The following is a 26979-nucleotide window of genomic DNA, read 5'->3' as shown; positions in this document are numbered from 1 at the left end:
CTCTGTGACTCTTTTTATGACTCAACAGAAAAAAGGCTATGGACATTTTGAGTTTGGGTGCTTTGTACTAATCACAGAACACAAACATACACAACAATGAAGTTTAGTTGCTATTCAACAAGTGTATCCCTCTTTCTGGACTGGTGTTTGCAGGTTTGGAGGCTTTTGGCTAAGATTAATTGGAGTTGCTGATGATTGGAGTCATCTGTGCTGATGGAGACATGCAGGGAGACATGACAGAGGTCTATAAAATCATGCACGATGTGGAGAAAGTGGATAGAGAGAAATTCTTCTCCCTCTCACATAACACTAGAACCAAGGGTCATCCCATTAAATTGATTGCCAGGAAATCTAGGACCAAAAAACAGAAGTACTATTTTCAAACAATGCATAATCAACGTGTGGAATTCTCTGCCACAAGATGTGGTGGAAGCTAACAACTTGGATGGCTTCAAGATGGGTTTGGATAACTTCATGGAAGAGAGGTCTATCATCAGCTACTAGTCGGAGGACTACAGGCCATCTCCAGCCTCAAAGGCAGGATGCCTCTGAGTACCAGTTGCAGGGGAGTAACAGCAGGAGGGAGGGCATGCCCCTTTCAACTCCTGCCTGTGGTCTTCCAGTGGCATCTGGTGGGCCACAGTGCGAAACAGGATCTGGACTAGATGGGCTTCCTTGGGCCTGATCCAGCAGGGCTGTTCTTATGTTCTTATGAATCTATTTCTGGATATTTCCCCCCAATGTTTTTTCACAGTATTAAGTCATCATCACCCCCAGGATCACATTTATTAGAGACCTGGAGCAAATTGAGGCTGATGCTGGAGACTCCACTCTAGTTTTGGAGGAATGGCAACACCACTGCTGATTAATTTGGGGTTCTTCACAGGCTCTGGATGGACTGGTGTTGGATCCAGCATGAATCCAGTAGGCAGACTTCCCAAAGCTGCCTAAAAATTTGGGATTTTAGCCATTGCAAAGCTGCTTGAAAGCAAACTGGAGATGTGGAATTGCTTTCCTAGAAAGTTATCAAGAAAGGATAGGAGCAGTAGGGGAGGGATGTTTTGGAGTGAGGTTATTGTAGGCAGGCTGGGATTTAGATGGCCCAGTTAGATCAGGGGGAAAGCAAAGGGAAATGGACAAACGAGTCAAGAGAGTCAGAACAGAACAAAACACAAAGAGCCCTCTCTCTACAGAAGTAATAGTAGAGAGACACAGTCGAGAAGTGCTGTTGGGAAGCCTGTCGGCAACTTCTTCCTGCTTCCCTTTATTGGGATACTGGAGCCAAAGAGAGCTGGGAAACTGACATGCTTTCAGGTGAGCTTTTATTCCAAGGCAAGGTGAGCTGAGGAGGACTCTTCAGGGCTTTGTAGTGGGGCACCAAGGAGGACAACTGACTGCCCTAGGCCCTACACATGTGGAGGGTGTGGAGGTGATCCAAAGTACAGTTCAGTATTTGCAACCATCAGATTGATCCTTTTTGTCCAAGGCAGTAAAATGAACCAGTTAAAGTATAACCACAGGATCAAGAGTTGTTTCAGTACTTTGGGTCATTACATTGACAACTGTATGCAGACGCTGAGCAACGTTGTGCTTATGCACGTGGTGCAACATCATGTACAAGCAACTCCATTTGCACAATTTGTGTGTTTGTACAGCAGCGTTCTTGTGCAACTGTGCAATCGTTACATCCCACCCTGTGCAAAAGGTTGCGTGTTAACAAAAGAGAAGAAGGTGGGGAGTGGGCTCAAATAAACATCCCACTCCCAGGCCTCTCAGCCTCTTAAAAAGGCCTTGGGGTGCCTTCATGGCAGTCTCTTATCCCCAAGCATGGGAGCTGGGCTAGATGGGGCATTGAATGGCTTCTGCCAGCTTTCCACATCTATGGAATATCTGAAAAGATGGGTGCGGAACAACCCTAACATTGAAGCAATATTCTGTCTACCTTGAAGGCACGTATTAACCTGCCATAACCTTCAAAATATATGCATGTATAAGTTGGAGAGGGAAGAGGGCTTGCATTTCAAAGAGAAAGAAATACATTGGTGGTTGTTTTCCTGGTGACCTTGTAAGGTCCTGCATTATTAAAGTGTCTCTCAAGGAGCTCAGCCTACATTCTGAGCCTTGCGATTCTGACATGGCACAAAAAGGAGTCAAGTGGAATGTATTCATGCAACCATTTTAGCCCAGTTATTTTGTGTCACTTAGAGAAAATGGACCCATTCCACCGTTCTTCCCAGGCCTGAGCACCTTAGCAGATTTTATCGCTCCGATAAGAGTACGCGAGGTGTGTGTATATACAGGGTTGTGGATACCGAATGGAAATAGGTGGCCGATGATGGGAGGTTTGTAGAATGCTCGCAGATCCTTAAATAATTGAAATATTGTATGCACCCTCCTGAGACTCACAAAGCCATCTAAGCAAAATAGAGTATGTGCCTGGTTTTGAAAATAAAGGTCATGGCTAAAGATCAGTCTCCTGTGACTTTTTGTTACTGCTACAAAAACGAGTCTCCTATGAAGCTGCCTTATATTGAGTCAGGCTATTCGTCCTTCTAGCCTGTTACTGACTGGCAGCAGCAGCAGCTCCTCCAAGCCTCAGGCAGAGGTCTTTCCCAGCACTGAGATCCTTTGACCTGGACTGAACTGGTGGACTGTTCACCAGTTCACCACCTTGGTGCAAAGGTGGTGCTCTCCTTCTAAACTGTGGCTCCTCCCTTAGATAAGGGCCTCATTCCTTCAGCCCCTGACAGAATTAGATTGTGAAGAGGAGGTTGCAGGCAACCTTTCTTCCTCCCCGATCCTCCAGGTCACTTTCGAAGCTTGCAAGGATTGGCTGTGAAAGGAGGCTGACTCCCACCAGGGCATAGTACAGGGCAACACTAAATGCTTTGCCCCCAGTGCTACAGTACACTGGGCCACCTCTGCTTTGCCCCCACAGTAGTGCAGATGCTCTTCCCAGAGCAGCCCCGCCTCCTACGGGGAATATCTTAGAGTGGTCACACATGTAGCCTCCATGCAAATGCAAACCAGGTTGGTTTAGGCAGGATGCCTCTGAGTACCAGCTGCAGGGGAGTAACAGCAGGAGAGAGGAGGACATGCCCTCAACTCCTGCCTGTGGCTTCCAGCAGCATCTGGTGGGCCACTGTGTGAAACAGGAAGCTGGACTAGATGGGCTTCCTTGGGCCTGATCCAGCAGGGCTGTTCTTATGTTCTTAAACCAGGGCAGGCTCTGCTTAGCAAAGGAGACGATTCATGCTTGCTACCAGAAGACTAGTGGGATAGATAGGCAAGAGATGCAGGAAGTGACATCTTCCATCTTTAACTGCCTCACCATCCATTTCTCAAGCAGATGAGACAGTAGTCATCAGCTCCTGTGTGAAGGTCCTGTGGGCTGCAGTTGTGTTGGAAATTTAAACAGAAATGCTGCAAACCAGCCTTTGAGATTTTTTGTAAAAATGGTTTGACACTAGGGAAAATGCAGGAATGCCACTGTTGGTGAAGAATATGGTCTGGATTTGGAGAAATACGTGAGTGGAAGAGTGATGTCAATAATGGAGAAAAAGGTTAGTGGGGAAGCACCTTTTATGCTGTACTTGTCAGCAAATTGTTGTGACTCTAAGTGCTGTGTCAATGCAGCAGTGAAAAGCCAGGGATTTCTGTAACATGAGCCTGTCATTTACACTAATCCCCTCTTTTCAAAGGCAGCAATATCCCCTTTGATTCTGAGCGATAGACCCATTTTTCCTTTTGTGTTTGTTTTTCACATTTTGCACAGCCAGACCTTTTTGCGTAATTACCTTTTGAAACAAGAACTTTGCAGCTGTCTTGTGCAAAATGTTGGCAAGTTCCACAGATCCATTTAAGCCCCCAACAACAACTTCAGGGACTCTCCTCTCTATTGAACACAATTTCACCAGAAAAAATATGCTTCATGTAGGGGCGGCCTAAGGCATTGGGGTGACTGAGGCACTGTGCCAAAGACTGCCTTGCTTCATGACCCAGCAGCTCCCTTTCTAAACTGCTTTGAAAGTGGGGCAGGGAGGAGGGAAGGTTGCTAGCAGCCTCCTTTTCTCTCCTCCTTGCAAGTGGTTAGATCAGTCCAAAGAGCTGCTTGGATGGCAACAGTAGAGGTTATTTTGCCACCCCGCTGGTGTCCCAGGACTCTGCCGCCTGAGGTAGCCACCTCACTTTGCCTCATGAAAGGGCTGCCCCTGCCTTCTTGCTCCAGATATATTGACTAAACATATCCGCCTCAGGGATGATCCCTGTGGGAGGCACAACCCTGCCAGACTTGAGCAGACAGTAGATGTTGATCACCTGGTGGGACTGAGGAAGGGTGAGCTGGTAAACCAGAAAGTGGGTGGAGGTCAGTAGAGAAATAGATTGCGATGCTGTAGTGGCAAAGTTTTCTCAAGAGACCCTATTGGGATGGCCACACTCACCAGTGCTGAGCACTGGATGATGGGCAGCTGCAAAAAGATGCAGAAGTGGGAGAGCAGCTGGGAGCAACCCGGGAGAGGCTTGCCTGAAGGAATGCCAGATATAGAAGGGGGCAGAAAAGAGGGGAGAGGTGTGTGTGTATGGCGGGGAAGAGTCACTTGGATCTGAATCCACGAGCCCCCAGTTCTTGCAAGGCTCTTGGCACTTGGCTCCTTTCCCCCCACTGAATTAATCTTCTGAGCCTCCCTCCCTATATAAGGGTACATCTTTGTCCCCCCCTAAGCCCACAGTCTGCGTTTGTGCTTTGGTGCCACACAAACACATTTCCTTTTGAAGTTATTGCTCCCTAGTCCCCAGAAGTCCTGTCTGTATTCTTTAGTGTTCCTGTTTTTGTGAAGGTTAATTAAAACTAAAGGCACTGAGAAGTTTGTTATGTTTCACTGCACTAATTGTTTCCATGCTTGCCCGCTCTCTTCCCCCCTGCCCCCCAACCTTTATCTTACATTGCAAGCTATGGCAAATGATTCAAAGGGTAAGGAACATAGGAATTTCCTATATACCAAGTCAGACCACTGTCCCATCTAGCTCAGCATTGTCTTCACAGACTGGCAGAGGCTTCTCCAAGGTTGCAGGCAGGAATCTCTCTCAGCCCTACCTTGGAGACGCTGCCAGGGAGGGAACTTGGAACCTTCTGCAGGCAAGCCTACAGATGCTCTTCCCAGAGAGACCCCATCCCCTAAGGGGAATATCTTACATATCTTAAATCATTTGCTGTAAACCACCCAGAGACTTGGGTTTTGGGCGGTAGACAAATGTGTTAAATAAATAAAATAAAATTACAGTGCTCACACCTGTAGTCTCCTTTCCAAATGCATACCATGGTGGATCTTGCTTAGCAAAAGGGGCAATTAATACCACAAGAAAAGACCAGCCACCTAATGGTGCAGTGGGGAAATGACTTACCTAGCAAGCCAGAGGTTGCCGGTTCGAATCCCCGCTGGTATGTTTCCCAGACTATGGGGAACACCTATATCGGGCAGCAACGATATAGGAAGATGCTGAAAGGCATCATCATCTCACACTGCATGGGAGGAGGCAATGGCAAACTAAAAGTCAGGTGTGAAAAACTTCCAGGAGGGACATGTCTTTCTCAGTGCATTTTGGGATGATATCTCCAAAATGATGGGGTGATCATCTTTTGGGGCTGACTCAGAGCAGATCTATATGACACATTGACCAGTGTCTCATGGCACACTAGTGTGCTGTGGCAAGTGGTGTAATGCTGCAGGGATGAGCAGGGACCTAGTCCCAGTATTTTCTCCCCTCCAGGGTCTTGGTAGGGAGGGACACAATGCCCTTTGCTTTCTAAATGGAAATCCTATGCTGCTCTTGCTGTGCCAATGGTTTATTACATAATTAAACATTGGACTACAATTGATTTTACTTCCATTCTTCCTGTCTTCTATTATATCTCTATCCTGTCTTTTGGGGTTGGCAATCCAGATAGCTCTTCCGTGTGAAGTTCAAACCCTACTCCTCCTACGACTACAAATATTAATATATTGCTCTTCAACCGAAGTTCTCAAAGCGGCTTGCATAGAAAAAGAAATATAATGCATAAATAAAATGGTTCCCTGTCCCCAAAGGGATCACAATCTAAAAAGAAACATAAGGTAGGTGCCGGCAACAGCCACTGGAGGGATGCTGTGTTGGGGTCGGATAGGGCCAGCCATGTAGGGTTAGGAAACTATCCTTGACGTCTTGTACAAGAACCACCCAAATGATTGGATCTAAGTGTGTGTGTGGGGGGGGTAGTTAGGCATGGCAATGGGACATGGCTGTCAACAGTGTCGAGGTGGGTGTGACTGTGGAGGCTGTCATGGAGAGTGCTTGACTTCTGGATTTCTTCTGACTATACGACTGACCATGGCACACTGGTTCAGAAGCCCTGGCTTAGAGAACTCATCTGGCACAAAACAACAGTGAGTGCAGGTTCTCTTCGGGCACTGCTGTATGTTTACCCATATTGATTTTGGGGCACAGAAGCCATGGTTTCAGGGGAACGGAAATCATGTATAACCTTTCCCTGAACCCTCCCTCCTTTTTTGCTGGAGGTTTGTAGCTATGGTTTTCCTCTTTCTGCTCCTGATTTCTTGTCACTTAACCCCCCCCCCCTTGTTTCTTTTAAGTCTCAATCAGATAGCGGATCATGAATGTGGTTTCTGTGGTCTTAATATTTTAAATGCTATTTTATGGAATTTTATTGTATTGGCTTTTGTAAACCACCTGGGGATAGGTTTTATGTGAAAGGTGGTATATAAATTGGACAATAAATGAATGCATTTAATTAAATCCTACCCGGACAATCTGATTGGGCCTCACAACCATGCACTGGCATTGAAGACAGAGGGCTCTGCTTCCTGCATTGCATTGCCCTATTTATGAATGGGCACACACTCTATTCCCATTCCAATGTAATCTCCTCAAAATTGCTGAAAGATGGGAAAATATGAAACTGCTAAGAATGTATAGAGAAGCTCCTCATTTCTGCTCAGCCCTAAAATCTGTGCTTTGCTACGTCTCATCTCCTCACCAAATCTTGTATTCCATATTTCTTTGTTGCTTTTGTCACCTTCTATTGCTATCACCCTCTCTCCTGCCTCATCCTTTTGCCTTCTGAGACAGTGCAGAAATATTCAAGACTTTGACTTTTTGAAACCCTGGAAGCCAAGCAGTCTATACAGGACAAATAAGTACATTTCTGTAATTTGGATTTTGAAATGTTAAATTTGGATTTTTTTTCCGTCCCCTTCCCTTTGGTACAAAGTAACCTACAGCCCTAAATACAGGATGTCTCTAAGGATTAACAGTTGGCTGCTATTCACTGGTGGAATTAATTGTTTGCAATGTGTTGGCCTTGGTTGTCTGTTCCTTGCAGACAGACTCAGAGGAGGGGATAAAAATAGGATGCTTTTACTTTTCCTCCATCTGGATTGGATTGCTCTGCTAGATCATAACCTTTCTCAGAGTGTAAAAGCTGTGGCTTACTTTACCCAGTTACATGTGGTGGACTGGACCACTGTTGGATATGTAATGCTGTATAATTATCCCTGCTAACTCGGCAAAGAGGCACCTTTTAGCGTGGTGATTCTCTTTATTTAGCCGGGGGAGAGTAACTGGCCCTCCACCCCCAGCACAGTATTTCCAGTGACTGTTGCTGGTGTCTGTCTTAGGTTTCTTTTTAGATTGTGAGCCCTTTGGGGACAAGGAGCCATCTGGAGAGGAGAGCTGGTCTTGTGGTAGCAAGCATGACTTGTCCCCTTAGCTAAGCAGGGTCTGCCCAGGTTGCATATGAATGGGAGACTAGATGTGTGAGCACTGCAAGATATTCCCTTTGCGGGGGGATGGAGCCGCTCTGGGAAGAGCATCTATGTTCCCAGTTCCCTCCCTGGCAGCATCTCCAAGATAGGGCTGAGAGAGATTCCTGCCTGCAACCTTGGAGAAGCTACTGCCAGGCTGTGAAGTCAATACTGAGCTAGATAGACCAATGGTCTGACTCAGTATATGGCAGCTTCCTATGTCCCTATATTATTTATTTATTATTTCTCTGTGTAAACCACCCTGAGCCATTTTTGGAAGGGCGGTATAGAAATTGAATGAATGAATGAATAATCTGTAGTATTAGAAACCTACAACCTGAGATTAAGAGGCTGAACAAGAACCTCCAAATATGTATGGCTGGGCATTGGGAGACAGACCCTAATTCAGCATCCATCTTTAGAAAAACCATTTCACTTAAAAATAAAATAAAATCCAACAGTCTAGCTGTCCCTGATAAATTTGGACACAATTAAAGTGCCAGCAGGCTTCTCTATTAGCTTCTGAACACAGAAAATAATTGATTTGAGACTGTTTTTGGAAGAAGCTCAAACTGGAATATGCTTCCACCACATCCTAAAGCACAAGGGCGGGGGGCAGTTCACACATACAGTTCACATGTTCATAGTTCCACTCTATTTGGCACTGTTCAGGCTTCACTTGGAACACTGAACCCGGGAGGATTGTGCATCAAGAGTGTCTGATGAATCTGCAGCACACACACACACACACACCCCGGTGCCACTGGAAATAATAGGAAATAATTCTTGTGCAATTATTAAGGAAATAATTCTTGTGCAATTTTTGTTTTTGTGGAAGAGCACCCTTGCACAACTGCATGTATGTTGCATTACGATGCGCATGGAACTTTGCGCAGTACATCTGCCAGGGCTATCCAAGAAAAAAAGATGTTGAAACCATAAAAATATTTTTGATTATGCCTTATTTCTGCGCTCCTTCTTCTAGCTTTAGATCTGAGCACCAGGATATATTTACTTCAAAAGGCACACCGAGTGAAACAGACAGTAAGAAAATAGGTCACCTTGTGACTTGACCTCTTGGTCGCTACTTAAAACTACCAAGTCATATTTAATTTTGATTTCACATCTTTGCATGTGGTGTCTCAAGCTGAGTAGCATGTTGGCTTCTAGGTAAATTTCAAATCTGGAAAAGAATAGGGAGCATTTAGTCCCATAGCTCAATATGATAAAGAGCTTGTTTAAAAGAGAATATTCTCTCTTGTTATGGTTTGGATCAATAAATTAAACAGATTAATTAAGTCAGGCTATTAGGGCTAAGAAGTGTGTCACAGACAAGCCAGCAGAGTTATCCACAGGAAAAGACTTTTTTTTACTGCATAATCTCATAATTAATAAAAACGAGCAGGCATAACAAATGTCTAAGTAATACAAAACTGTGTCCATCATCTGATCCCAAATAAGATAAAGGGTGGTGGTGGTGGTGAGAGGAGTTGTTGCAGGGGATTATTATTAATTTTTTGTAGAAACTGAACTTCTCAGTTGTAAAAGAGAGGATCACTCAAGGTATGAATTAGTCTGGATGTTTGCTTTCCTTGACACAAGTTCTGCTCTTGCACACAGAGATAAAATATACATTACAACAACTGGTTCTGTTGAACTGCTACTAGCATGATTCTCCTTGCCCCCAAAAGTTCTTTGCTGTGTTCTGAGAGTATAAAAGGCAGCAGAATGTTATTAAAAATGCAGGTAGAATGATTGACGCTCATAGGGTTGCAACACAGTGTGGGAACTTTACTGATCACATTGGTATTCATCTTTGTCCAGGAAGCTCAGGATGGTGATCCCATTTTATCTCCACCCTTATCAGGCAGGTTAGGTTACCTTGCTCTAAGGTCACCCAGTGACCTTTATGACTGAACAAGCATTTAACCAAGGTCTTCCCAATCGAAATCCTGTCCTTTACACTAGGAGTTCCCAACCTTGGGTCTTCAGGTTTTGTTGGATTACAAGCCCCAATGGCCTTTGGCTGATGATGGAACTTGTAGCCAACATGATCTGGGGACCCACGGTTGTGAACCTCTGCTCTTCATAACACTGTTTTTTGTAGGGGTTAAACAGGCCCAAAGGAACAGAGACTTTGGTCAGATTCTTGGCTGTGTCCTTCACTTGTTGAGTTCAGTCAGGCAATATTCCCTAGTATGGGTGGGTTTGCTTGATCACCAAGAAGTTGCTAAGCTGGGATCCAGAGGTTCCTGGAGGGCGTGGTGCCTGAAGCCACCAGACGCTGGTTCTTATGCCTTGTTATCGAGATTCTCCCGACTTCTGTAACCAAGATTTGAAGTCTGGCATAAATTGAGGAGGAGAGGTCTATCATCGACTACTTGTTGGAGGGCTAAAGGCCACCTCCAGCCTCAAAGGCAGGATGCCTCCGAGTACCAGTTGCAGAGGAGTAACAGCAGGAGAGAGGGCATGCCCTCAACTCCTGCCTGTGGCTTCCAGCAGCATCTGGTGGGCCACTGTGTGAAACAGGCTGCTGGACTAGATGGGCTTCCTTGGGCTTGATCCAGCAGGGCTGTTCTTATGAGCTCAGTGTTTGCTACTGTTAAAAGTGACACATAGCTACTATCAAAAACAGGTCTGTGGCAATGACTTCCCCCACCATCCCCACAGTAATAGCAAGTGAAACATGACATGGTATCACTGAACATGGTATCATTACCCACCCCCCCACCCCCCCACACACCCCATTCCATTTCTTTGGCCGCTGCTTGCCTTGGCAAGGAACTAGCACAGTGGCTCTCTTCACATATTACGGTCAGCACACATATAATCTGTGTACACACATACAGTTATTCACACTATGTTCAATGCATAAACAGCAGAACATTTCTTATCTGTATCCTGCATTTGAGGGACTTTTACTTGGGCTCACTTTTAAAATGGCTGCATCTGCAGTTTTATACCATCCTTTGTTCTAGATCCTGGGCTATAAACAACACATTTAAAAAAGCAAACGAAACAACCATGAAATCTCATTTTAAAATTCATTATAAATCAGGAAACCACTACAATCATGAGAGGGAGCTGTTCATTAGCCAATAGCCTGAGTAAAATGAGCATCTTCAGTCTCCTCCAAAAGGCTGGGAGTGAGAAAGCCTTGTGGATCTCCTTTGAGAGCGAGTTCCACAGCCGGGGGGGGGGCAACCACAGAGAAGGCCCTGCCCTGAGTCCTCGACAAATGAACTTCAGCAGTTGTTGGCACTGGCATGCGGGGCAGTGCCCTCCCAGCTGACCTAGTCAGCTGGGTAGATTCTGCTGGGATCAGGCGGCCCTTAAGATCTCACACACATATGTGTACATCTGTATGGAGAGCTGCCAGCACATACAACTTTATGCCTAAAATAGGGCTAGTTATGTTGCTTCATGAGTACCATGTTACAAGACATGGCAAACAAGAGAGGAGGAGGAGATTCCAGGCTTGCTTCTGACTTTGGCACCTCCTGTAACGTTTAGCTTTGGCTCCTTGTTCTTCTGTCTGAAAAAGGAGAATGACAGTCTAGTCAGTCATTTCTCCCTGGCCGCTAGGACATTTCTCCAGGGCGGATGGCATGTTTACTGCAAGTGGGGAATGGAAGCGAGAAGAAGGACTGGCTGACCTGCTGCCAGGAGTAGATGTTGCACTGCCGTGCCACATAGCCGTACATAAATATTATTTATCTGCCTTCTTAAGCAGTTATAATGTATTTGCAGCAGCAGTAGACATTTCTGTGCAGCCACATGCATACATAAACAGCAGGCCTGCTATTAATCTCTCTGTTACTCAGCTGAAAGAGTCCAGTACCGGAAAGAAATGCCGAAACTGGTGTTTAGAGGGCCGAGGCAGTTGCAAACTGTGATCTTCTCATGCACCTCTCTGTTACATGAATTCCTCTGCTCCTGCAGATATTTCACTTCATATGTAGTGCTGCACAACAAAACAAAAGATCTTTTTAAAAACCAAGCCTCATGGAGCTTTGGAACAGAATCACCGTCCTTCATTAATGTGTAATTTGATTCTGGTCTCTGACCGTAATAAAGCTTGAACTGAACTGAATCAGACAATTAACAGAGGGTGCATTAACAGCTGTTGGTTGTGATTAATGGAACTTTCAATAGCAGAGGTAGAATAGCTCTAAATATCAGATGATCCCAGCAGGAGAGGGCTAGTTGCCTTTATATCCTGCTTTTGAGCTTCCCAGGTACATCTGGACAGCTCCTCTTGGTCTGGTCCTGCAAGACAATGGTTGTGTTCTTAAAACTTTCTAAGAACATATGAACAGCCCTGCTGGATCAGGACCAAGGAGGCCCAGCTGGTCCAGCATCCTGTTTCGCACAATGGCCCACCAGATGCCACTGGAAGCCACAGGCAGGATTTGAGGGCATGCCTTCTCTCCTGCTGTTACTTTCCTGCAACTGGTATTTATAGGCATCTTGCTTCTGAGGCTGGAGGTGGCCTATAGCCATCTGACTAGTAGCGGTTGAGAGACCTCTCCTCCAGGAAATTACTAAGAACTTCTAAATTCTTCATATCTAAATGGTGGTGTTGGCTATCCTGAACAAGGGGAAAGTTGTCATTAGGTTCTTCCTGTGTGAGTGCAGATATCATCAGGTCAGTGTAGGAGGGAGACCTGTTCCAACGACCCCTGTTCTTGTTGAGCTAATGTCAATAAGGGCCCCCACGTTTTCACAGCCTGCAGATAACATAGATGATAATAAAACACCATCCAGAAGTGAGTGTGGCTTTTAGTGTCATGTGTGCTTGGCTTCCTTAGAGGCTCCCTTGCTTTACATGCTCATTTAGTTCTCGGCTCTAATGCACCCTTCTGTTGGTTTCTGGCTTTCCCGGGCTGCGGCAGGCCATGTGGTCAGTGCTTCACAGCTGACCATACAGCAGATGAGGTACTTAAATTTAATGCAGGTCCTCACTGCCCACCCCACCCCCGGGCCATGCTGCTTCTTTGCATGAAGGTGATGTTAGGAGGCTGTGCAGTCCCATTCTCCCTGTGTTGTAGCCAGGATGGTTAGAACAACATTTAAGAATGGGTCCAGCAAGCTCCTTTTAAAGGTTTACAAGGCAGTGGCAATGAGCTTGATCTTCAGCATAGCACAGAAACCTGCAGGGGCATAGCGAGGTGGCCGGAGGACCGATCGGAAATATGGGGTCTCTGTCGTGTGCACGAAGCACCCAAGCCATGGCCCTGCATCTGACGACAGACAGCGTAAAACCCCCGCAAGCCTTCCCTTACACTGGTTTACCTTCTGTGTAGACCGGAAGTGGCTGTGAGTTATGCTGGAAAGATGATTCCCTTTGCTGTATTTAGCTAGCTAAAGAACATAAAAACAAACAGTAAGAGGAGCCTGCCTAGATTGGGCCCAAGGCCTATCTAGTCCAGCGTCCTGTTTGTCATGGTGGCCCACATGATGCCTCTAGAAAGCCACACAACCAGGATATGAAGGCATGTCCCCTCTGCTGCTCCCCTGCAACAGATACCCACAGGCATACATATCCTACATAAGAACAACCCTGCTGGATCAGGCCCAAGAAGACCCATCTAGTCCAGATCCTGTTTTGCACAGTGGCCCACCAGATGCCGCTGGAAACCACAGGCAGGAGGTGAGGGCATGCCCTCTCTCCTGCTGTTACTGCCCTGCAACTGGTATTTATAGGCATCCTGCCTCTGAGGCTGGAGGTGGCCCATAGCCCTACAACTAGTAGCCGTTGACAGACTTCTCCTCCATGAAGTTATCCAAACCCCTCTTAAAGCCAGCCAGGTTGTTGGCTGCTGTCACCACATCTCGTGGCAGAGAATTCCACAAGTTGATTATGCGTTGTGTGTTTTATACATTTAGTATCATTAACATTTTAATCTTGGGGAAGTCTTAAATTTTGTAGAGCATTTCCAGCTCTGTTTCTACCAAATCTGTAATTAATATTAAGGTTTTTCATTTTATGATTTATATTTGGTGTTTTGGGAAAGAGAGATTTATTCCTTTCTTTTGCCACTTTCCCCTCCCCTTTTACTCTGAAAATAAATGTAAAGTTTCCTTAATCATTTGTCATTTCAGAATTTTTGCCAGTTTTAATTCAGTAAAAATTAGTAGTCATTTCTCATATTTATCTGCAAATTTCATTGACTCCGCTTGCAGTCATATTAGGTGGTAATGATTTATAGGCCTTCTAATAATTTATCTGATTATGCAAGTTACGTCCCATTTTTTAAAGAGCTATTGAATTAATGCTCACGAGAATATGGGACAAAGAAAAATAAGTTCCAGAGACCAAGCTAGCTTTGTGGTTTAGCTCTGCCTATGCCAGATATTGACATAGTTGTATATATGAATCAGACTGACCATTTATTACAGAAATGGAATACAATCTGACTGTGGCAAAAATCAAAGATGTTCTAGGTCTGTTCCATATGATTGTTGGGTGGCGAGAGTCTTAAGGGTTTGGGGACTTGAACCCATAGTCTGGGATCTAGCCACACAACCTGCCTGGGATCCAGGGGCGTAGCTATCATTGAGTAGATGGGTTCAAAGAACCTGGGCCCCCCAGCTCCTGAGGGTTCCCCATCTCCACCCCTCCCTACTTCCTTCATTATCTCCCTCACTCTGAGGGGTCGTCAGGGAGAGTGGTCAATACCAGGGCCGGGTTGGAGGCACTGAGAGGGCAGTGGAATATATGTGGGGAGGGTGCTGGGTTTTGAGAAGAACGGGTAATTAAGGGCGGGAGTTGGGGTGCAGGGGTGCGGTGGGGCACACCGGGAATATGCCCTGTGGGCCAGTCTGAGCCTTGTCAACACAGGCCCCTTCTCTCCTAGCTACACCTCTGCTGGGATCAAAGTGCGACCAAGCCTCCAAAGCCTTCCTTCGACTTCTATAAGTTTCCCTATAGAGGTTGGTAAAAGAGACAACACTGGGGCAGCCAGCAATGGCCCCCTGCCTCCCTCCCTCCCAGTTCAACCCTCTGCTGCTGGGTAGCCTTCATCTTATGCTGCGGAAGAGCCATGAGGCAGGAAGAGGCCTCCGTGCTAGGCACAGCCACCCTTTAGGAGGCTGGGAGAGAGTGTCGGAGAAGGGGGGAATTGCAGAGCCCGTGCTGGCAGCGGAATGGGGAGGAGATTCCCGGTGCTGGCTGCTGGCAGGCATGCTGCAGGCGGGTAGTGGGGAGGCCATGGCTCGGATTTGCTCCCCGAAGCCCGGGCCTAATGGCGCCTCTGTTCAGAAGTCCAAAATCCAGGGAGAATTCAGATGAGGAGAATTCCAAAAACATCTCTAGGTAAAGTAAGTAGGTGTGAAGGTGTATGTTTGGCTTTGCTCTTGAAAAATATGTGCCAGATGTTCTTACAAATATCTTAAGAATATAAGATATTCTTACCCTGCAATGCTTATTGAGTTCATGCTTAATGGAATTTGTCATCAGCTTCCTGTATTTGGAGATGACCCAGGGTGAGAATCATTGGGTATGGGATTTTCTTTTAGGTGGGGGGGAAATTCAGTTGTGCAATAATGTTTTGCAGACCTACCAATAGTTTTGTTGAATTGATATGATTCCCCTGCAATGGGCAACTTGGGCTATCCAGTTGTTGAACTACAACTCCCATCATCCCCAGTCACAATATGTGGCTAGGGATGGTGGGGGTTATAGTTCAGCAGCAGCTGGACAGCCTAGGCCACCTATCCCTGCTTGCGATGATGATGATTTTTATTTACATGACTGACCCCAAACAAATTGTTCTGTGGGCAACTCACAAAACCAAACAGAAAACTAAAACATACTATTCAAAACACATTAAAAACAATCCAAAACAAGTAACAGTTACAACTAAAAACATTTTTTAAAACAAGATTTTAAAAGCCTGGGTGAACAAAAAAGGTCCCCCAGATGTCACCAAGCCTGATTTGAAACATCTTAGTGAATTCTAAACTTCTTTTAAAAAACAATACCATCAAATAATTCTAGAGCTGGAAGGGAAATTATAAGGTCATCTCCAATCTTATGATCTATGCTTGAGGGAATGATAAGCGAAATAGTGGATTCTTCTGCGGTGGTTGAGGTTTTCCGTTGTCATCAGGTGCATCAAAATACACAAAGGTTATTTTCTGTCCTCCTCCTTAACTTCTCTTGCATCAAGAATGCTTCTGCTTATTGATAGACTTGTGTATTAAAGGCAGATGTGCACACACAGAAACATCTGTCAAATTGCTGAGGTGTACAGCCTCTTTGGCATCAATATTTTATTTGCACTGACATTTTTTCATTTTTATTTTTTTTTACATGATACTTGTTTGCAGCCTGGCTCAGCTAAGTAACCCTGTGGATGTCACTAATCAGTAGGAATTGCCCTTCTCCCATGAAATCCTGTCTCTGTGTAAATATGAGTGGTTCACAGAGAAATAGCTCCTCCCCATGCAGATGTGCACCCGGAATGCTGTTTGACGTGACAGATTTGCTTTATGTGAGTATCCTTTACTCCTCAGACGGTGTGGTCAGAACAGGGACTCTCACAGACCTGCAAAGGGGTGGGCTTCTCAGAGGGTGAGGAATCTCTCACACATTTGAAAGGCAAGTGTTTCGGGGTGTAACGGTTAGGAGCAGCTCCTCCTAACAAGCTGGGGGAAGGCACTGAAGGAGGCTCAGCTGCCTCTGCTTCCCGGAGCTCCGTTTGCTTCTCTCTCGCCCATCCCGCCCTGCCTAGAGGAGCTGTGCTGCCTGGAGGCTGGCTGCTCGTCAGGTTAGTCGTGGTTAGCCGTGCTGCTCTACTTGCCAAATGTCCAGCCTGCAGGCAGCATTTGGCGAGGAGAGAGGAGCAAATGGAGCTCCAGGAAGCAGAGGCAGCTGTGCCTCCTTTGGCACCCTTTGGTGGTAGCAGGCATGGATTGTCCCCTTTGCTAAGCAGGGACTGTACTGGTTTGCATTTGAAAGGGAGACCACATGTGCGAGCAGTGTAAGATATTCACCTTAGGGGATGGGTCGCTCTGGGAAGAGCACCTGCATGCTTGCATGAAGAAGGATCCAAGTTCCCTCCCTGGCATCTCCAGTTAGGGCTGAGAGATTCCTGCCTGCAGCCTTGGAGAAGCCACTGCCAGTCTGTGTAGACAAGACTGAGCTAGATGGACCAGGGGCGGAGCCACCATTGGGCGAACAGGTTCAAAGAACTTGGGCCTCCACCAATCAGGGGCCGCAAGTGCGGCCCCAGACACACAGCCCCCTGTGTCTGACTTCAGACGCGGGGGCATTACTTCAGTCCCAAACAGGGCTGTGCGGCCCCGTTTGGAGCCGAAATCGGTCTGTGCTACATTGGGCATTGCAGCCGGAGTGACTCTCCCTGTTTTGAAGGCAGGGAGAGCCGCTCCTGGTCTCACTGCCGATGCAGCAGGGCCGATTGATCTTCCTCTTAAACGGGGCCACGCAGCCCCATTTAGGAGAGAGATCAGCCCATGCTGCATTGGCAGCATGGCCAGAACAGCTCTCCCTACCTTTAAGACAAGGAGAGTTGCTCTGGCTCGTGCTGCCCAATGCAGCGTGGGCCAATCACTCTTCCCAATGGGGCCACGCAGCCCAGTTTGAGAGGGAGACCACGTCCCCCGCGTCTGAGAGCCAGCGTGGTGTAGTGGTTAGAATGCTGGACTAGGACCGGGGAGACCCGAGTTCAAATCCCCATGCAGCCATGAAACTAGCTGGGTGACTCTGAGCCAGTCACTTCTCTTTCAGCCTAACCTACTTCACAGGGTTGTTGTGAAAGAGAAACTCAAGTATGTAGTACACCGCTGTGGGCTCCTTAGAGGAAGAGCGGGATATAAATGTAAAAATAATAATAATAAGATGCGAGGGGCGGGGCCAGTGGGCCACTGCCAGCCTCCTTACGCTCCTGAGATGGACCAATGATCTGACTCAGTAGAAGGCAGCTTCCTATGTTCTTCTGTTCCTATGTGCCTGCTTTGGTGTCCATTCAGCACATTAGGAAGCTTCCAGTTTCAGTTCAGAAAGTGGGGGCTTCAGCTGTGAAAAGACGGGAAATGCTACCGACTGCAGTGGAGTTGATGATCTGGCCCTTAGATTATTACAGAGCAGGTTTGTAAGACAGAGAACCCCCTGCATGGTTAAGCTGGCTTTTTCATATGCCTGTATCACACTTCCACATAAATCTGCACTTTGAAATGGCAGCTGACCAATTCCCTGGTGTTTGCATGAATACACAGCTAACAAACATTGTTTGGGGATTTTTTTTTGTGACTGTAGGGTTGAAAAGGAGGTTGTTGTGTTTTTTTTTAAAAAAATTATAGATCTGAACTGAAACACTGTGTTCACATCCCAAGCGTGAAGTAGACTGTGATTATTGTTGAAAACCTAACACAGAGCATCCTGTCCTGTAGTGTCTGTATTCGCTGATTAACTTCTTGTCTCTGCTGCACAACACTCTCTTTTTTAAAAACACAAGAAGAGAATATTGAGAAGATGCTTTTTCAAATATTTAGTTTCTTTTCTCCATTGGGGATTCTAAAATAAACACCCGGCAATCTGAATTTAAATAGTGGTATCCGTCTTGCGATTTCAATTGGTTGCCATTACTCATGAGGATATGGTTGCGGTAGATTATACGGAAATACCTGAGTCTTCCATTTTACATCCTCAATCAGCATATTATAGATGAACTGTGAAAATTGGAGATAGCTTTTTATGATAATTGGAAGATGTTTTCCTTGAAGTGTGGAAGGCCCTAGAGAGAATGCAAATTGCTTGTCTGTAATTTTGTTATAAGCTCCACTGGTATTTATTGAACTCTGAGGTTGACTGAGCCCAAATACATTGATTTAGTCTTACGTTTCTCTGTCCAAGTCGACATATTAGACTGAACAATTGGAGAGCAGGAGTCTGTTTTTAAAGGCCAGATCAGTGCCAGCTCGGTGGCATTTGCCACTTGAGGCAAACGGCAAGGAGCTGACCCCTTCCCCTGGGCTGGAGGAGGCAGCCAGTGATGGCTCCCCCTCACTGACCTTACACCTGCTTCCTTTGCTGGCCTGCCTCACCGCTCAGACACCACCCTCTCCTCCATCGCTGCCAACCTTCTGGAGTGCACCACTGCTGCTTGCATGCTGGCAAGGCGGCAGCGGAGAATCCTTCCAACAGTGGCAGCCAGTGGCGCTCTTTGGGCTGGGCTTCCAGGCAGAAGTCCAGTCCCCTGCTGGCCTAGGGGGCCTCCAAATTCTGGCCAGAGCGGGGCGGGCTCCAAATGCTAAGCTGCCCACTAACTTAAGTGGCAGGATTGTCCATGCAAAATGTGGTATCTCTCTGCAAGGCTGTGGGAAGTATCTTATTCAGAATCTCTTCTGGAAGTAAATTTGTAAAAAGTTTACAGCTTTCCCTGAGCATGTTCTGGTGTTGAATATCTATACATACACATGCGCGCGCGCACACACACACATACACACACACACACACACACACAGAGCATTGCAGCTTATCTAGTGGCAGGGGCAACTGGAGGCCCCCCAAATGCCTTTAGGTCCAGGCACCAAAATTACCTAGGCACTCCTCTGGTAGCAGCTCCTTCACTGGCTGGCCTCTCATCACTGCGGCAATGCTCTGCAAGCACCTGTGATCCAGTCCAAGTGTCAGCACTGCATTTGTTTGTTTGTTTGTTCTCTCTCTCTGCCCTTCAGCACCAAACTTGTAGGTGCTGGAGGGGAGAGAGCAAGAGAGAGAGAGCACTGGTGCTTGCACAACATTTCAGCAAGACGCCAACTGGTGGAGGAACTACTAGCACCTCTGGATGCTTACTCCACCCTACTGCCAAAGCGTACCCAAGAAGGCCAGTGGCAAGGGAGAGGAAAGCATCATCCAGGCTGGTGTGTGGGGAGGGTGGTCAGGCTGGCAAGGGAGATGGAGGGTGGCAGCCGCAGGCAGCTGGGTGATGCCCACAGTGGAGGGGAGAAGGGTGGAGTGCCTGCACTTGCTGCCCTGTGGCATACTCACTGCTGGAGGCTGTTGCCTCATTTTGCCTCATGGGAGAGGTGCTCCTGGTCTAAACCAGGGATTCTCAACCTTGGGTCCCCAGATGTTGTTGGACTTCAACTCCCATAATCCCCAGTCCCCGTAGCCTTCGGTTGGGGATTATGGGAGTTGAAGTCCAATAACATCCTGGGACCCAACGTTGAGAATCCCTGGTTTAGATAAGACCTGCCAAGTCTGAGGACCTATGAGTGAAGAGAACTGCCTTATACTGAGTGAGGCTATTGGACCATCTAGTTCAGTATTGTCTATGCCAGGGATTCCCAACCTGTGGTGTTCCAAATGTTCTTGAACTACAACTCCCATCACCCCCAGCTACAATTTATTGAGGTTGGGGATGATGGGGCTTGTAGTTCAGCAACATTTGGAACACCAAAGGTTGCGACTGTCCTGGTCCATGCTGACTGACAACCGCTTCTCTGGGGTTTCAGCCCTACCTGGAGAAGTTGCCAGGGGTTAAACTGGGCTTCTCCTGCGTGCAAAGCAGATGCTCTGTCACCGAGGGAGGGCTGTGGTGCTGCTCCTGGAACCTCACTGTTTAGGGAAGTGGAGAACGCAGTTAGGTCCCCACGGCAAGGGAGGGAGGGAGGTGTGTGTGTGGGAGTCTGTCTCCCATGCTGCTGCCGCCTGACTGTTTTGCTATTGGATTGGCATGACGGTTTAGTGAGTTGTATTCAGGAATCTTATTTGTGTCTTGACATAACTGAATGTAAATACACAGCTTTTCATGTCTAAATAAGGTGATATTTGCAAAGGATATTCTGGCAATACCCAATCGTGCTTGCATTGGGTGGCATGTTTTTTGTTCCGTGCCTTTCCCGGTGGAGGTTTGCAGCATATGTGTAGCTGCTACAGACAGACATGCACATGAGTGAATTCATTTGCTTGTGGAGAAGGGGATGAATGTGGCAGCTGAATCCTGAATCTTCCCGAAGCCCTGAGTGGTGTTTACTATGTAGGGCAGCAGGGAAGCTTGCATAGGGCGCAGTCTTGCTCTGTGATCCATACTCTGCTGCTCTTAACCCATTTCTCCAGGCTTCTTCTCTTACTCAGTTTGCTTCATTCTGACAGTGAGCCCTTCTCATCACACGGATAAGATAGATGCATACAGTGAGTCAGTGGCATACAGCGGAAATCTGGACTTGAACTTTTGACTTTCTCTCCAGTCCTTCAGTCATGCTGGTTTGGGAACAACAACAACAACAAAAAACACCTCCTTTAAAAATACGATTTCTTGGCTGGTGAAGAACTTTGACTCACTTGATTAGGCAATAATTGGAAAGGTTCTCAATCCCCATTTTTCACACATCACCGTGGTTAACCTACAAATTCCATCAAGCAAGACAATTTCTGATTTTTGAACTTTTGACAGCACTCATTGTAGGATCAGTAATAATTTTGTGCATCCAACAGGCCAGGTCAAAGCACTTTCTTTGCTGTAGAGGAAACATAGTGTAAAAAATGAAAATAAAATAAAAATAAAAGTAGCTAAAGCTCTGCTGTTGTTTAGGGATGAGTGTGTTGTTTAGATGCTTTTTAAATTGTTTTCTTGTTATTAATCCTGTGATATTAACAAGGGGCTCCAGTATCAGAAATGCTGGAAAAGCTTTCCTTCAAAATAGTGCATCTACAACTATCTTCTTTGTTAGCATGTCACAGAGGTGTGTTTGCTGTGTTTTAAGGTATGTGCGAGTGTGTGTGTGTGTGTGTGTGTGTGTGTGTGTGCATGCACGTGCATGCACACATGCACACACACACAATGTGAGATCCATCAGGCCTGGAGAGCATTTGGCAAAACTCTGAGTCTCAGAATTCTCTGCAACACGCAGAGGTTTCTTAGTGGACAAACCAATATGTGAAGGATTCTCTGAGGGTAGAAATTTCGATAAACACTGGCCTATATAGTCAGCTGCATTTCTTGGAAGGCAATCAACATTTGTAGGACCACCATCTGGTTAATGGTTTCTGGGAGGGTGTTTAAAGGCTCAGCTATGGGGCTGATTGAAAAGATGGTAACCCTACAACCTCCCTTTGCCCTTGCTTGAGAGTTTTGTTTTGGCATGTTTAGTAGAGATCCAGGAGCCGAGCACCAGGCCTGCAGAGTTGCTGAACATCTTGTCTGGTTTTTCAGTACAACTGCCTGGAGCAAGAAAAGTCACAGATGGAGGCAAGATTTCTTTGCTCTTTCACGAGCATAGCTCTTGATGACCATTGGCTGCACTTAGGAGCAAATCATCTGGGACTGCAGACATGGTTAGACATCCTAAAGTCTGGGTTGAACATGGATGTGCTGCTGTGTAACCCTCAGGATGCTCAGGCCTTGTCTGCACCTGCAATAGGTTTGCCCGTTTGCCCCCACATAGGCAAGATGGAGACCCAGAACAATGTCTCTTCTGGCTGGTACAGGGCAGTCTGCATTCTGCTGCTTCTGGTGAATGCCTAAGTAGGGTGCTCTGATCAGTGGAACCCACCCCACCTGCTGAGCTTTTTAGCCTCATCTTGGGCAATGTACAGTTGCATTGTACAGTGACAGTCCCACAACTGTCAAGGAGATTGGGTGGATTCCTAAAATTGGGTGGTTTTCTCGACTTCTTTGCTGAATCAGGTTTATTTTGTCCCACATCCAGTTGCAAATGTGAGTGGTGGTGGTGGTGGTGGTGGTGGTGCTGGTGCTGATGGTCAAATTTGTGGATGTTCCCCCAAACTCCTTTTTAAGTAGAAATGTGCACTGCAGGGAGCAGGCTGGGTTAGGATCTTTCTCCTTAATGTAGGCCTCTTTATTCTCAGGGGTTCCATTCCCACCGATTTCCGCAAATAACGAAACCTCGAATAAAGAGGCCTTCATCGTGAATAAGGAGATCTGGGATTTGGGGGTTAGGTTCGTAAGCACACTGAAGTGTGCTGAAAATCATAAGAAGAAGAAAGAGGGGGGTGGGGGGAGAACTAAGCACAATACCTTGCTTCCAGCAGTGCCCCGCCAAGCCCCCAACTCCTCTGATGTTTGTTTGTTTGTTGGTTAGTTACATTTCTATACCACCCCATCCAAATTTTTGTTGTTTCTTGGCTCTGTGCTACAAAATGGCGGCCAGAAATTACCTCGCAAGTCATTTCCAGCCATCCAGGAGCCATGGATAGGCAAAAATAGCCGTACTTTCACCCCACGGATAAAGAATCCAGGTCCCTATATGACCTGACTGTGGATATGCAGAACCACGGATGGAGAACCTGTGAATAACAAGGGTCTCTTATACTCTTTTCAACTTGCAAGGAGTTTACACAATGAAGCATTCAGAAGTAGGCTGCTACATATGGCCTGAAATGGTACAATCTATCACCCCAGGATTCTTATTTTATTCTTCTTCTTACACAACTATGTTAGTCCAGACATCAGAAGGTAGCAAATGGGCACCAAGATCACTTTCACCAAATTTCAGTTTGTTGGTCTTGCCTTTAAGAAACAAGGCCTCCATTAATTTTTTTCTCTTTAGAGTATATTACCTTTACGTTGGTCCACTTTAAACAGAATTCTCCCCTTATGCTATTATGTGGAAACAGAGCGAATGGGGTGTACACCCACTTTGCAACTTTCCGTGCAGAGCCTATTGTTGAAAACAAAATTGCTCCCTTGAGTAGTAATTTCCGTTTGGCATCTTGCTTGTATCAAATTGACGGGAATGCAGAGGAATATTCTGCCTGCTTAAAATTGTAAGAACCTTCTTGAAAGACCAGACAGTAAAGTTAAAGCAAGCAGTAAAGTCATGGGCTAAAGTGATGTTTAAAAATTAAACACAAAAACGGGCCCACAGTCTGCATTACCAAAAAGCTTTTAAAAATTAAAGTATGCACTGCATTTAATGTCTATGATCAAAGGTAACATTTGGGAGGAAAACAAGTACAATAGTTCCTGATTAAAGAAATGGAACATAGGCAGCTGCCTTATACCAAGTCAGACCATTCATTGGTTCATCTAGCTCAGTATTATCTACCCAGGCTGGCAGCGGCTTCTCCAAGGTTACAGGCAGGAGTCTCTCTTCTCCCTATCTTGGAGATTCTGCCAGGGAGGGAACTTTGAACCTTCTGCATGGAAGTATGCAGATGCCAACTGCTTCTGTAATGAAGTACAGAAATATTGTGGTAATAATTTAAAAAAATTAAATCTAGCTACCTAAGTAAACCTTAAATTAATTTCTGAAAGCATTATCACAAAGAACATTTCATTCATTCATTCATTCATTTTATTTAACATACTTGTATGCCTCCCCAAACTCAAGTCTCTAGGTGGTTTACAATAAAACAATACAAATTACAACAAATAAAAAGGTTAAAACATCACAATAATTTAAAATTTAAAACAATGTTAAAACTACTAAAACAAATGATTAAAACAGTAACAGATTAAAAGCCTGGATGAACAAATGCGCCTTGACTACCTTTTAAAACGTTTTCAGAGATGGGGCGGCTCTTATTTCAACAGGGAGGCTTTTATTTCAACAGGGAGCACATTCCACAGCCTTGGGGCAACAACGGAGAAGGCCCATCCCTGAGTAGCCACCAGACGCGCCAGTGGCAACTGCAGACGAACCTCTCCTGATGATCTCAATGGGAGGTGGGGCTCATGGCGAATAAGACGTTCTCTTAAATAACCGGAGACTAAGCTGTTTAGGGCTTTATAGGTTATGACCAGCAACTTGTATTTTGCCCGGAAACATATCGGCAGCCAGTGTAGCTCTTTTAAGATAGGAATGAGATGATCTCTCTGAGATGACCCAGCCTGTTTGCCCCCACGTAGGCAAGATGGAGACCCAGAACAAATGTCTCATGTGGCTGGTACAGGGCATACTCCATTCTGCTTCTTCTGGTGAATGCCTAAGTAGGATGCTCTGATCAGTGGAAACCCCCACAAGCTTTTTAGCCTCATCTTGGGCAATGCAGGGTTGCATCATTCCACAACTGTCAAGGAGGTGGGGAGGAAAAGCACCCTAAAATTGGGTGCTTTTCTCAACTTCTTTGCTGAATTAGGTTTGTTTTGTACTGCTGAATATACAGATTTAGAAGAGCATTGGAAGTTGCTTAATGAAAAAAGGTTGGTGGCGTTTAATGTAATGTCAAGGGCACTTTAAACTGAAATGTAGATTTGCTTTTTCCAAATTAGTTAAAAATGAGGAAATAAGCAGCTTAGGGTGGCAGTCTTTGACAATTTAACCTATAAGCTTCAATGCTTCCTATCAATAGAGAATCAACTTGTTTGTTAGAGTTTAGGGTAGATATCATGATTGGGGGTGGGGGTGTGTGTGGAAAAGCCCAACATTATTGGGCTTGATTGCAAGGCTGCAGTTATTGCAAGGCTGATCATAAGCTAATTTCTAGCAGATGGTAGGAATAATATGATGTCCTCCTGTGTGGAGTCATGCTACCTTTGTTATCTTAATGCAGGGATAACAGAAAAAGGAAGAAGGGAATTTTCTCGACGGTTGAAGTTAGAACCAGCATTTTGATTACAGCTTTTCCCTCCATGGCCTGTGTTGAACTTTAGTGAAAATGGCTCAATAATAGCATTTCAGTAACCCATAAAACTCTTTCATGTGTATCTGGTAGAATTACCAGGCTCCCTTCATTAAATTAGTGATGAGAATTGTTACCAGAGCACCAAATCTGCCATCTTGGATTTGAACCTCCGTTTTGTGCAAGCAAGACTGTCATCTAGATGGAATCTTGTGTCTTGAAGCTTACAAGCCTGAAGAAGGTGGGAACCTCTGTTGCTAGATTTGGCTTTTTTTAAAGGAGGTGGGAACCTCTGTTGTCAGATTTGGCTTTTTAAAAGCCAAATTTTGGGTTATGGCCCATTTGACTAACGAGTATACCCCTTAGGTTCTGGCCACCCTGGGAACTGCATTTGATGCTCCTGCATTCCTAATCAAGCAACATTGCTAGCCAGGCAAATAACTGTCCTGGGACACAGGGCAGTCTGCCGAGAACAACCTGACCCCATCCTAATATAACTGAGTTTGCCACTGAATTGGCACACCCAGAGCCCCACCAGCTAGTACAACCTCGGAAACCTGGTTCCAGTGTGCCCTCTAACAGGGATTCCCAGATGTTATTGACTACAACTCCCAGAATCCCCAAGCAAAAGCCATTGCAGCTGGGTATTCTTGGAGTAGTAGTCATCAACATCTGGGAATCCCTGTTAGAGGGAACACTGCTTGGTTCCCATAGCTCAGTATTTACATACATCCTACCTTTTGTGACCTTGGAAATTCCCCATTCAGAAGCACCCCCTGCCTCCATTTTCTATTGTGGTGAACACCATAATGTTCTGGGACCTCCAGAGCATAGTGTGCTCCCAGATGTGGGCTGGCTGGTGGACACTCTGCCCAACATTGCCCTGGGACTCTCAGCTGAGCAACTGCCTTGGGGCTCCTTCCTTGCTCCTCAAATCCATTTTGTGGCACATGCTGCACACATGCCCAGTTCTGAACCCAGTGTCCACCAAGCATTCAGATCCTGTGGAAACCCCCACCCCCACTCTTGAAATCGGTGGTGGGCTAGGAAAACCTTCTAGCCCCAGTGAAAGTATTACTGTAGTATAAAAGCTGGATCTCCAGCCTGAGATCCAAACCATTCCCTTGGTCTCTCCTCTCTTCTCAACAGAACAGAAGAGAGATAAAGTGCTGTTTCTCTCTCTCCCCCGCCCCCTTCTCCCTCTCTTTCAAACTCCACGTTCACCTTCTTTACGGTGGTTTGATGTTGGTCATTCCTTTCCCCTCACTGAAACAGCCTTCCGATTCATTCGATTATACCCACTAGCAGCCTCTGTTCAAAGCCTGATTATTGTGGCGTCTTGGGTAAAACATTTGAAAAGTCCTAGCATCACAGCTCAGTGAGCTCCCTGGGACTCCTTACCGTGATACTTCACTATCTGCACCTGATTCAAAGTTACACATGCTTGCTGGTTAGCTAGTTAATCGGGGCCTGTTCTGCTGGATGCATAGCTGCCTGCTTCCCTAGCGGGTCAGGGTTGACTGCAGGTTTCTCCTAGCACCCAAGTCATTTCTGCAGAATTAATGTGGTGTCCCTGCCCCAGACACACAAACCAAGTGCCCACATATGAGGCACACATCCTGTTCC

The 26979-nt window shown here is 46.0% G+C and overlaps 1 protein-coding gene across 5 annotated transcripts in view; it reads left to right on the top strand.

Annotated features, from left to right (window-relative positions):
* IL1RAPL2 (interleukin 1 receptor accessory protein like 2) overlaps positions 1-26979 on the top strand; it is a 398901-nt gene that overhangs the window by 93487 nt on the left and 278435 nt on the right. The window contains exon 2 of one of the 5 annotated variants that reach the window (XM_053273785.1): positions 16134-16297. The exons of the other annotated variants lie outside the window; for them this stretch is intronic. The gene's annotated coding sequence lies outside the window, so the exon portion shown is untranslated. The remainder of the gene's footprint in view (positions 1-16133; positions 16298-26979) is intronic. 5 annotated transcript variants of the gene reach the window in all.

Source organism: Hemicordylus capensis, chromosome 11, assembly GCF_027244095.1.
Source record: "Hemicordylus capensis ecotype Gifberg chromosome 11, rHemCap1.1.pri, whole genome shotgun sequence".
Classification (NCBI taxonomy): Eukaryota; Metazoa; Chordata; class Lepidosauria; order Squamata; family Cordylidae; genus Hemicordylus; species Hemicordylus capensis.
Note: the sequence above shows the minus strand (reverse complement) of the source record. Positions and strands in the feature narration are given on the sequence as shown.